The following is a 10,223-nucleotide window of genomic DNA, read 5'->3' on the forward strand; positions in this document are numbered from 1 at the left end:
TTGGGTTTTGAATCCCACAGTTTCTAAGAGTTAAAGAACAACTTTCCTAAGGAAAAAAGAAATGTAAGTTTTCCAAAACGATAACACAAGAATTCAGAGATGGCAGAAAGACCTTGAGACCATGTTCTCATTCGGTCCCATATTCTGAATACACCTATTGCTGTGCATTTAATGTTTGCCACTTAAAGTCTGTGAAGTCATCCAGAATTTTTTAAACCTGGTATCAGATCAGCACTCATATGCTGGCATTTAATGGAATATACAGCAAGCTTCATCTCTGAAGAAAAAGAGGATGAAGAAAAGATAGAGTGAAATAATCACCTGTGATGATCACACTCTTCTCAGGGAGCAGCTGTTTCCTGCACAATAAGTTAGTAATTACAGGTTTACTTTATGAAACGATTGTCACTCTATTAACTAAGCAAATATGTGCCAACAGTTCTGCACCACCACCTCCCACCTACTGCCCAGAACCTGTATTGGGTTTTACAAAGAAGGAAAGAAAAAAAATGACACAATAACTCCAGCCCAGAAAAGCTTATGGTCTATTGAGAGATACAGATAATCAGGGTTCGGTAACACCGAGGGTTATGATAAATATGGGAGTGTTGGGCTTCTTGAGGTAGAGAATGCCAAAACTATGTCTTTATGGATGGGATGGGCAGGAATTAGCCAGGCCAAGGGGACAGAGGAAATGCAGTCCAGGCAGAGTGGTAGTTTGAGTAGAGTCATAGAGGTGGGCAGCTGTGAGTACTCAGGTTGAGGTAGGAAATACCAAGATGGAAAAGCAGGCAGAAGCTAGAACCTTATATGGCAAGTTAACTTGGGATTTTTCTCCTGTGTGTGAGTAATAGGGAACCAATGAAAGGTTTCGGGAAAGGTGGGGGCTGGTTACGTTTCCGTTTTAGTTGGGTCACTTTAGTAACTTTCCAAAGGATAGATTTGAGGGGAACAAAACTAGAAGCAGAGAAAACAATCCAGAACCAATTGCAGTAGTCCAGGAGAGAGAGTTGAGGGTCTTAAAGAGGTGGAGATAACAGAAACAGAGAAGAGACCATTTCAATATTAAGGAGGTAAAACCAGCAGGACTTGGTAATTAATTGGAAAGTAAGGAGTAAGGAAAAAAATGTCAATTTTTCTAGACTGGAGAATTCAGGAGGCCAAAAGAATAAAAAATTAAAAAGACTGGGGAAACCAGTTCAATTATGGATTAGTTTAGTTTGTTGTGCTGTGAGACATCCTGGAAATGTCCATCAAGCTGTGGGATATACAGGTTTAAAGCCTAAGGGAGAGGCTTGATTTGAGGGGAGTGGGGGGGAACATTTGAGTCTTCAGGATAAACACAATATTTTACAACTATGAGAAAAATGAGTCAAAAGAGAAGGGAGATGAGAATGAATTCTTGGGGAGTATCAACATTAAGTGGACAACAGTCTAGAAAAGAGTAAAAGTAGCATCAGTCAAAGTAAGGGGAGAAGCAGATTGTAGTATCACAAGCCAACAGTGGGGAAATACAAAGGAAGAAAAGATTGCCAGTGTCTAATGAAGCGTAAAACATACTTGAAAAATCCACTGTTAGACAACTGGGAATTCATTAATGACTTTAATAAGCACAATTTCTGTAAGAGTGGAGATGAGTTGACTGGGAGTAAGAAGTAGGGGAATATCAAAGGGAAGAGATAGGATGATGGTTAGAGGAAGAAAGATGATCAACTGGGAGGCTTCGACATCTTTATTTGCAAAGAGCCAGAAGCAGAAGTAACGTTAAAAAAAAAATACATATGATCAACGCCTCAGGTGAGTGGGTTATGAAACTGAAGTGAGAATAAAAAACTGAAGTAAGCAGAATTGTGGATATAGAAAGGTTTCTGCCTGTTGCAGTTGAGATAGACAGGAGAGCCTCTATTTTTTAATAATTTTTTAATTAGAGAAGTTTGTTTACAGAAAAATTATGCAGCAAATAGAGTTCCCATATAACTCCCCTCACACCCACTGTTTTTCCTGTTAGTAACATTTTTCAATATTACAGTATTTTGTTATGATTGATGAAAAGAACATTATTATAGTAATACTACTAACTGTAGTCCATAGCTCAGAGTTCAGTTTGTGTTGTACACTCCCTAAGTTGTTTTTTAAAATTTTCTTCTAGTAACATATACAGCCTAAAATTCATTTTAATGACATTCAAATATATAATCTTGTGGTGTTAATTACATTCACAGTGTTGTGCCACTATCACCACCATCCATTGCCAAAACTTTCCCATCACCCCAAACAGAGACTCTGTGCCCATTAAGCATTAACTCCCATTGCCTACCGCCATTCTAACCCTGACAACCTGTATTCTAGCTTCTGACTCTACAAATTTCCTTAAAATATTATTTCATATCCACGAGATTATACAATATTTGTCCTCTTATGTCTGGCTTAATTCACTCAATATGATGTCTTCAAGGTTCATCCATGTTGTTGCATGTATCAGGACTTCAGTCTTTTTTATGGCTGAAGAATATTCTGTTTTATGTCAATACTGCATTTTGTTTATCTATTCATCTGTGGATGGACACTTTGGTTGCAATCTTCTGGCAATAGCGAATAATGCTGCTAGGAATATTGGTGTGAAAATATCTGTTCGAGTCCCTGTTTCAATTCTTTTGGATATATACCTAGAAGTGGAAATGCCAGGTCATGTGGTAATTCTGTACTTAACTTTCTGAGAAACCACAGTCTTTCACAGCGGCTGCACAATTTCACATTCCCACCAACAATGAAGGAGCGTTCCTATTTCTCCTCATCCTCTTCAATATTTGTTATTATTTTCTTTTAACAGTAGCCATTCAAGTGGGTATGGAATGGTAACTCATTATGGTTTTGCATTTCTCTAATGGTCAAGAATGTTCAGGTGCTTTCAGGCCATCTGTATGTTTTCTATTCAAGTCTTCTAGTTTTTAATTGGGTGGTGTTCTAATTTGCTAATGCTGCTGGAATGCAAAATACAAGAAATGGATTGGCTTTTATAAAAGGGAGTTTATTTGGTTACACAGTTACAGTCTTAAGGCCATGAAGTGTCCAGGGTAACACATCAGCAATCGGGTACCTTCACTGGAGGATGGCCAATGGTATCCGGAAAACCTCTGTTAGCTGGGAAGGCACGTGGCTGGCGTCTGCTCCAAAGTTCTGGTTTCAAAATGGATTTCTCCCAGGACGTTCCTCTCTAGGCTTCAGCTTCTCTCCAAAATGTCATTCTTAGTTGCTCTTGGGGCATTTGTCCTCTCTTAGCTTCTCCAGAGCAAGTCTGCTTTCAATGGCTGTCTTCAAACTGTCTCTCATCTGCAGCACCTCTCTTAGTTCCTGTACGTTCTTCAAAGTGTCCCTCTTGGCTGTAGCAAGCTCGCTCCTTCTGTCTGAGCTTTTATAGGGCTCCAGTGAACTAATCAAGACCCATGCTGAATGGGCGGGGCCACACCTCCATGAAAATTATCCAATCAGAGTCATCACCTACAGTTGGATGGGTCGCATCTCTATGGAAACACTCAATCAAAGAAATTACAATCTAATCAACACTAATACATCTGCCTACACAAGACTACATCAAAGATAATTAATGGCATTTTGGGGGACATAATACATTCAAACCAGCACCGGTGCTTTGTCTTTTTGTTGGTGAGTTGTAGGAATTGCTTATGTATTGTGAATATTAAACCCTTATCAGATATGTGGTTTCCAAATAATTTCTCCCCACCCCCTTTCATTTCTGATTTTATTTGCATTCTCTCATTCCTTGTCAGTTTAGCTAAAATATTTGTTAATTTTATTGATCTTTTGAAAGAACCAACTTTTAACTTCATTAATTCTACTTTTTTTAAAATTCTCTATTGATCTCTGCTCTAATCTTTGTTATTTCCTTCCTTCTGCTCATGTTGGGTTTAGTTTGCTCTTCCTTTTCTAGATCCTCCTGTTGTGAGGTTAGGTCTCTGATTTGAGATCTTTCTTCTCTTTTAATGTAAGCATGTAGAGCTATAAACTTCCCTGTCAAGACTGCCTTTGCTGTATCTCATATGTTTGCCATGTAGTGTTTTCATTTTCATTTGTCTCAAGATATTTCCTAATTTCCCTTGTGATTTTTTCTTGGACCCATGCTTAAGAGTGCAATAATTTCCACTTATTTGTGAATTTTCTATTTCTCCAGTTCAGAATGGAGACTTCAATCCGTTTATTTTTTTTTTTTATTTACTTATTTTTGACTTTTATAAAGGGGGGTTATTTGGTTACAGAATTACAGTCTTGAGGCCATAAAAGTGTACAAGCTAAGGCGTCAACAACAGGGAACCTTCACAGATGAATGGCCAATGGTGTCTGGAACACCTCTGTTGTCTGGGAAAACACATGGCTGGCATCTTCTTCCTTTGCTCCCAGGTTGTGTTCCAAAATGGCTTGCTCCCAGGACGTTTCTCTCTAGGCATTGGGGTTATTCTCTTAGCATATCCCAGGGCAAACTCTGGGCTAGTATCTCCAAAGCATCAGCTTTCAGCAGCCATCTTCAAAATGTCTCTCCAAGCTGCTCTCTCTAATCTGTTTACTTTAAAGTAACTACTATTAATGCAGGGCTTTCTTCTGACATTTTGCTATTTCATCTTTTTTTTTTTTAAGGAAATTTTTAATTTGGGAATAATTTTAGGTTTACAGAAGAGTGGCAAAGATACCATGGAGAGATCCTGTATATCCTTCTCTGAGTTTTCCCCATTGTTAATTTTTTTTTAATTTTTATTTTTTTAATTCATTTTATTGAGATATATTCACATACCATGCAGTCATACAAAACAAATCGTACATTAGATTGTTCGCAGTACCATCACATAGCCGTGCATTCATCACCAAAATCAATCCCTGATACCTTCATTACCACACACACAAAAATAACAAGAATAATAAGTAAAGTGAAAAAGAGCAATTGAAGTAAAAAAGAACACTGGGTGCCTTTGTTTGTTTTTTTTCCTTCCCCCATTTTTCCACTCATCCATCCATAAACTAGAGAAAGAGGAGTGTGGTCCACATGGCTTTCCCAATCACACCATCACCCCTCATAAGCCACACTTTCACACAATCATCTTCAAGATTCATGGGTTCTGGGCTGCAGTTTGATAGTTTCAGGCATCTACAGCCAGCTACCCCTATTCATTAGAAGCTAAAAAAGGTTGTCTTTATTGTGTGTAAGAGTGCTCACCAGAGTGACCTCTTGGCTCCTTTTGGAATCTCTCTGCCACTGAAGCTTATTTCATTTCCTTTCACTCCCCCCTTTTGGTCAAGAAGATGTTCTCCATCCCACGATGCTGGGTCTACATTCCTCCCCGGGAGTCATATTCCATGTTGCCAGGGAGATTCACTCCCCTGGGTGTCTGATCCCACGTGGGGGGGGGGGGGCAGTGATTTCACCTGCCAAGTTGGCTTAGCTAGAGAGAGAGGGCCACATCTGAGCAACAAAGAGGCATTCGGGAGGAGGCTCTTAGGCACAATTATAGGGAGGCCTAGCCTCTGCTTTGCAGCAACAGTCTTCCCAAGGGCAAGTCCTGTGGTAGAAGGATCAACCCATCAAACCACCAGTCCCTTATGTCTGTGGGCACATTAGCAACCATTGAGGTGGGGAAGCCCAATACCCCTGCATTCTCCACCAGCTCCTCAAGGGGACTCTGCATATTTTTTCCTTGTTTTTTTTTTAATTAACTTTTTTTTTTTAATCAACTATATAAAAAATAAAGAAATAAATAAAAATTTTTAAAAACATACAATAAAAAAACATTTCAAACAAACCATAGCAAGGAAGTAAGAAAAAGACAACTAACCTAAGATAACTACTTTACTTCCAACATGTTCCTACTCTACACCAAGAAAGTTACCTAATATAGCAACATTTCTGTGAACTTGTTCCTACTATACCCATCAGAAATTAACAGACCATAGTCATTCCTGGGCATTCCCAGAACATTAAATTTACCCACAGTAGCTTATCTGTTCTTATTGGATTATCGTTCCCCATTCCTTAATTGTTCTCTATTACTAGTTCCCCTACATTCTACATTATAAAACATTCGTTTTACATTTTTCAATGTTCACATTAGTGGTAGCATATAATATTTCTCTTTTCGTGCCTGGCTTATTTCGCTCAGCATTACGTCTTCAAGATTCATCCATGTTGTCATATGTTTCATGACATGGTTCCTTCTTACTGCCACGTAGTATTCCATAGTGTGTATATACCACATTTTATTTATCCACTCATCTCTTGAAGGACAGTTGGGTTGTTTCCATCTCTTGGCAATTGTGAATAATGCTGCTATGAACGTTGGCGTGCAGATATCTGTTCATGTCACTGCTTTCCGATCTTCCGGGTATATACCGAGAAGTGCAATCGCTGGATTGAATGGTAACTTTATTTCTAGTTTTCTAAGGAACTGCCAGACTGACTTCCAGAGTGGCTGAACCATTATACAGTCCCACCAACAACGAATAAGAGTTCCAATTTCTCCACATCCCCTCCAGCATTTGTAGTTTCCTGTTTGTTTAATGGCAGCCATTCTAATTGGTGTGAGATGGTGTTCTAGTTTGCTAATGCTGCAGAATGCAAAACACCAGAGATGGACTGGCTTTTATAAAAAGGGGGTTTATTTGGTTACACAGTTACAGTCTTAAGGCCATGAAGTGTCCAAGGTAACACATCAGCAATCAGGTACCTTCACTGGAGGATGACCAATGGCGTCTGGAAAACCTCTGTTAGCTGGGAAGGCACGTGGCTGGCGTCTGCTCCAAAGTTCTGGTTTCAAAATGGCTTTCTCCCAGGACGTTCCTCTCTAGCAAGCTTGCTCCTCTTCAAAACGTCACTCACAGCTGCACTGAGTTCCTTCTCTTTGAGTCAGCTCATTTATATGGCTCCACTGATCAAGGCCCACCCTGAATGGGTGGGGCCATGCCTCCATGGGAATATCTCATCAGAGTCATCACCCACAGCTGGGTGGGGCACATTCCAAGCAAATCTAATCAGCACCAAAACGTCTGCCCCACAAGACTACATCAAAGATGATGGCATTTGGGGGACACAATACATTCAAACTGGCACAGATGGTATCTCACTGTAGTCTTAATTTGCATCTCTCCAATAGCTAGTGAAACTGAACATTTTTTCATGTGTTTCTTGGCCATTTGTATTTCCTCTTCAGAGAACTGTCTTTTCATATCTTTTGCCCATTTTATAATTGGGCTGTCTGTACTATCGTCATTGAGTTGTAGAATTTCTTTATATATGCAAAATATCAGTCTTTTGTCAGATACATGGTTTCCAAAAATTTATTCCCCTTGAGTTGGCTGCCTCTTTACCTTTTTGACAAATTCCTTTGAGGTAGAGAAACTTCTAAGCTTGAGGGGTTCCCATTTATCTATTTTTTCTTTTGTTGCTTGTGCTTTGGGTGTAAAGTCTGGGAAGTGGCCGACAAATACAAGGTCTTGAAGAGTTTCCCTACATTATCTTCTAGGAGTTTTATGGTACTGTCTTACATATTGAGATCTTTGATCCATTTTGAGTTAAGTTTTGTGTAGGGGGTGAGGTAGGGGTCGTCTTTCATTCTTTTGGATGTGGATATCCAACTCTCCCAGCCACATTTGTTGAAAAGACCATTATGACCCAGTTCAGTGACTTTGGGGGCCTTATCAAAGATCAGTTGGCCATAGATCCGGGGGTCCAACTCAGAATTCTCAACTCGATTCCATTGATCAATATGTCTATCTTTGTGCCAGTACCATGCTGTTTTGACAACTGTGGCTTTATAATAAGCTTCAAAGTCAGGGAGTGTAAGCCCTCCCACTTTGTTTTTCTTTTTAGAGTGTCTTTAGCAATTCAAGGCATCTTCCCTTTCCAAATAAATTTGATAACTAGCTTTTCCAAGTCTGCAAAGTGGGTTGTTGGAATTTTCATTGGGATTGCATTGAATCTGTAGATGAGTTTGGGTAGAATTGACATCTTAATGACATTTAGCCTTCCTATCCATGAACATGGAATATTTTTCCATCTTTTAAGGTCCCCTTCTATTTCTATTAGTAGAGTTATGTAGTTTCCTTTGTATAGGTCTTTTACAACTTTGGTTAAGTATATTCCTAGGTACTTGATCTTTTTAGTTGCTATTGAAAATGGTATCTTTTTCTTGAGTGTCTCTTCAGTTTGTTCATTTCTAGCATATAGAAACATTACTGACTTATGTGCATTAATCTTGTATCCCGCTACTTCACTAAATTTATTTATTAGCTCTAGTAGCTGTATCATTGATTTCTCAGGGTTTTCCAGATATAAGATCACGTCTTCTGTGAACAATGACAGTTTTGCTTCTTCCTTTCCAATTTGGATGCCTTTTATTTCTTTGTCTCGCCAGATTGCCCTGGCTAGCACTTCCAGCCTAATGCTGAATAACAGTGGTGACAGCGGGCATCCTTGTCTTGTCCCTGATCTTAGAGAGAAGGCTTTCAGTCTCTCACCACTGAGTACTGTGCTGGCTGTAGGTTTTTCATATATGCTGTTTATCATATTGAGGAAGTTTCCTTCAATTCCTACCTTTTGAAGTGTTTTTATCAAAAAGGGATGTTGGATTTTGTCAGATGCTTTTTCAGCATCTGTTGAGATGATCATTTGATTTTTCTCTTTTGATTTGTTAATGTGTTGTAACACATTGATTGATTTTCTTATGTTGAACCATCCTTGCATGCCTGGAATGAACCCCACTTGGTCATGGTGTATGATTTTTTTAATGTGTCTTTGGATTCAATTTGCAAGTATTTGGTTGAGGATTTTTGCGTCTATATTCATTAGGGAGATAGGCCTGTAGTTTTCCTTTTTTGTAGCATCTTTACCTGGTTTTGGTATTAGATTGATGTTAGCTTCATAAAATGAGTTAGGTAGTGTTCCATTTTCTTCAATATTTTGAAAGAGTTTGAGTAAGATTGGTGTCAGTTCTTTCTGGAAAGTTTGGTAGAATTCCCCTGTGAAGCCACCTGGCCCTGGGCATTTATTTGTGGGAAGTTTTTTGATGACTGATTGGATCTCTTCGCTTGTGATTCGTTGGTTGAGGTCTTTTGTTTCTTCTCTGGTCAGTCCAGGTTGTTCATATGTTTCCAGGAAATTGTCCATTTCCTCTACATTATCCAGATTGTTGGCACACAGTTGATCATAGTATCCTCTTATAATTCTTCTTGTTAAATTTCTTCAGGATCCACAGTAATCTCACCTATCTTATTCATTATTTTGTTTATATGGGTCTTCTCTCCTTTTGATTTTGTCAGTCTAGCTAGGGGCTTGTCAATCTTGTTGATCTTCTCTAAGAACCAACTTTTAGTGTTATTTATCCTCTCTATTGTTTTTTTTTTTGTTCTATATGTCATTTATTTCTGCTTTATTCCTTGTTATTTCTTTTCTTCTACTTGGTTTAGGATTGGTTTGCTGTTCACTTTCTAGCTTCTTCAACTGATCCATTAGTTCTTTGATTTTGGCTCTTTCTTCCTTTTTAATATATGTGTTTAGTGCTACAAATTTCCCCCTCAGCTTTTGCTGCATCCTATAGGTTTTGGTAGTGTTCTCATTTTCATTAGTCTCTATATATTTAGCAGTTTCTCTTGCGATTTCTTCTTTAACCCACTGATTGTTTAGGAGTGTGTTGTTTAACCTCCAGGTATTTGTGAATTTTCTAAGTCTCTAATGGTTATTGACTTCTAATTGTATTCCATTGTGGTTAGAGAATGTGCTTTGAATAATTTCAATTTTTTTTAATTTATTGCAGCTTGTTTTATGTCCCTGCATATGATCTATTCTGGAGAAAGTTCCATGAGTACTAGAGAAGAATGTGTATCCTGGTGATTTGGGATGTAATGTTCTATATATGTCTGTTAAATCCAATTCATTTATCAGATGGTTTAGGTTTTCAGTTTCCTTATTGGTCTTCTGTCTGGTTGATCTATCTATAGGAGAGAGTGATGTGTTGAAGTCTCTCACAATTATTGTGGAAACATCAATTGCTTCCTTTAATTTTGCCAGTGTTTATCTCATGTATTTTGTGGCACCTTGATTGGGTGTATAAACATTTATGATTGTTACTTCTTCTTGTTGAATTGCTCCTTTTATTAGTATGTAGTGGCCTTCTTTGTCTCTCATAACATCCTTGCATTTAAAGTCTATTTTATCTGAGATTAAT

This window comes from Choloepus didactylus, chromosome 12 (genome assembly GCF_015220235.1).
Source record: "Choloepus didactylus isolate mChoDid1 chromosome 12, mChoDid1.pri, whole genome shotgun sequence".
NCBI lineage: Eukaryota > Metazoa > Chordata > Mammalia > Pilosa > Megalonychidae > Choloepus > Choloepus didactylus.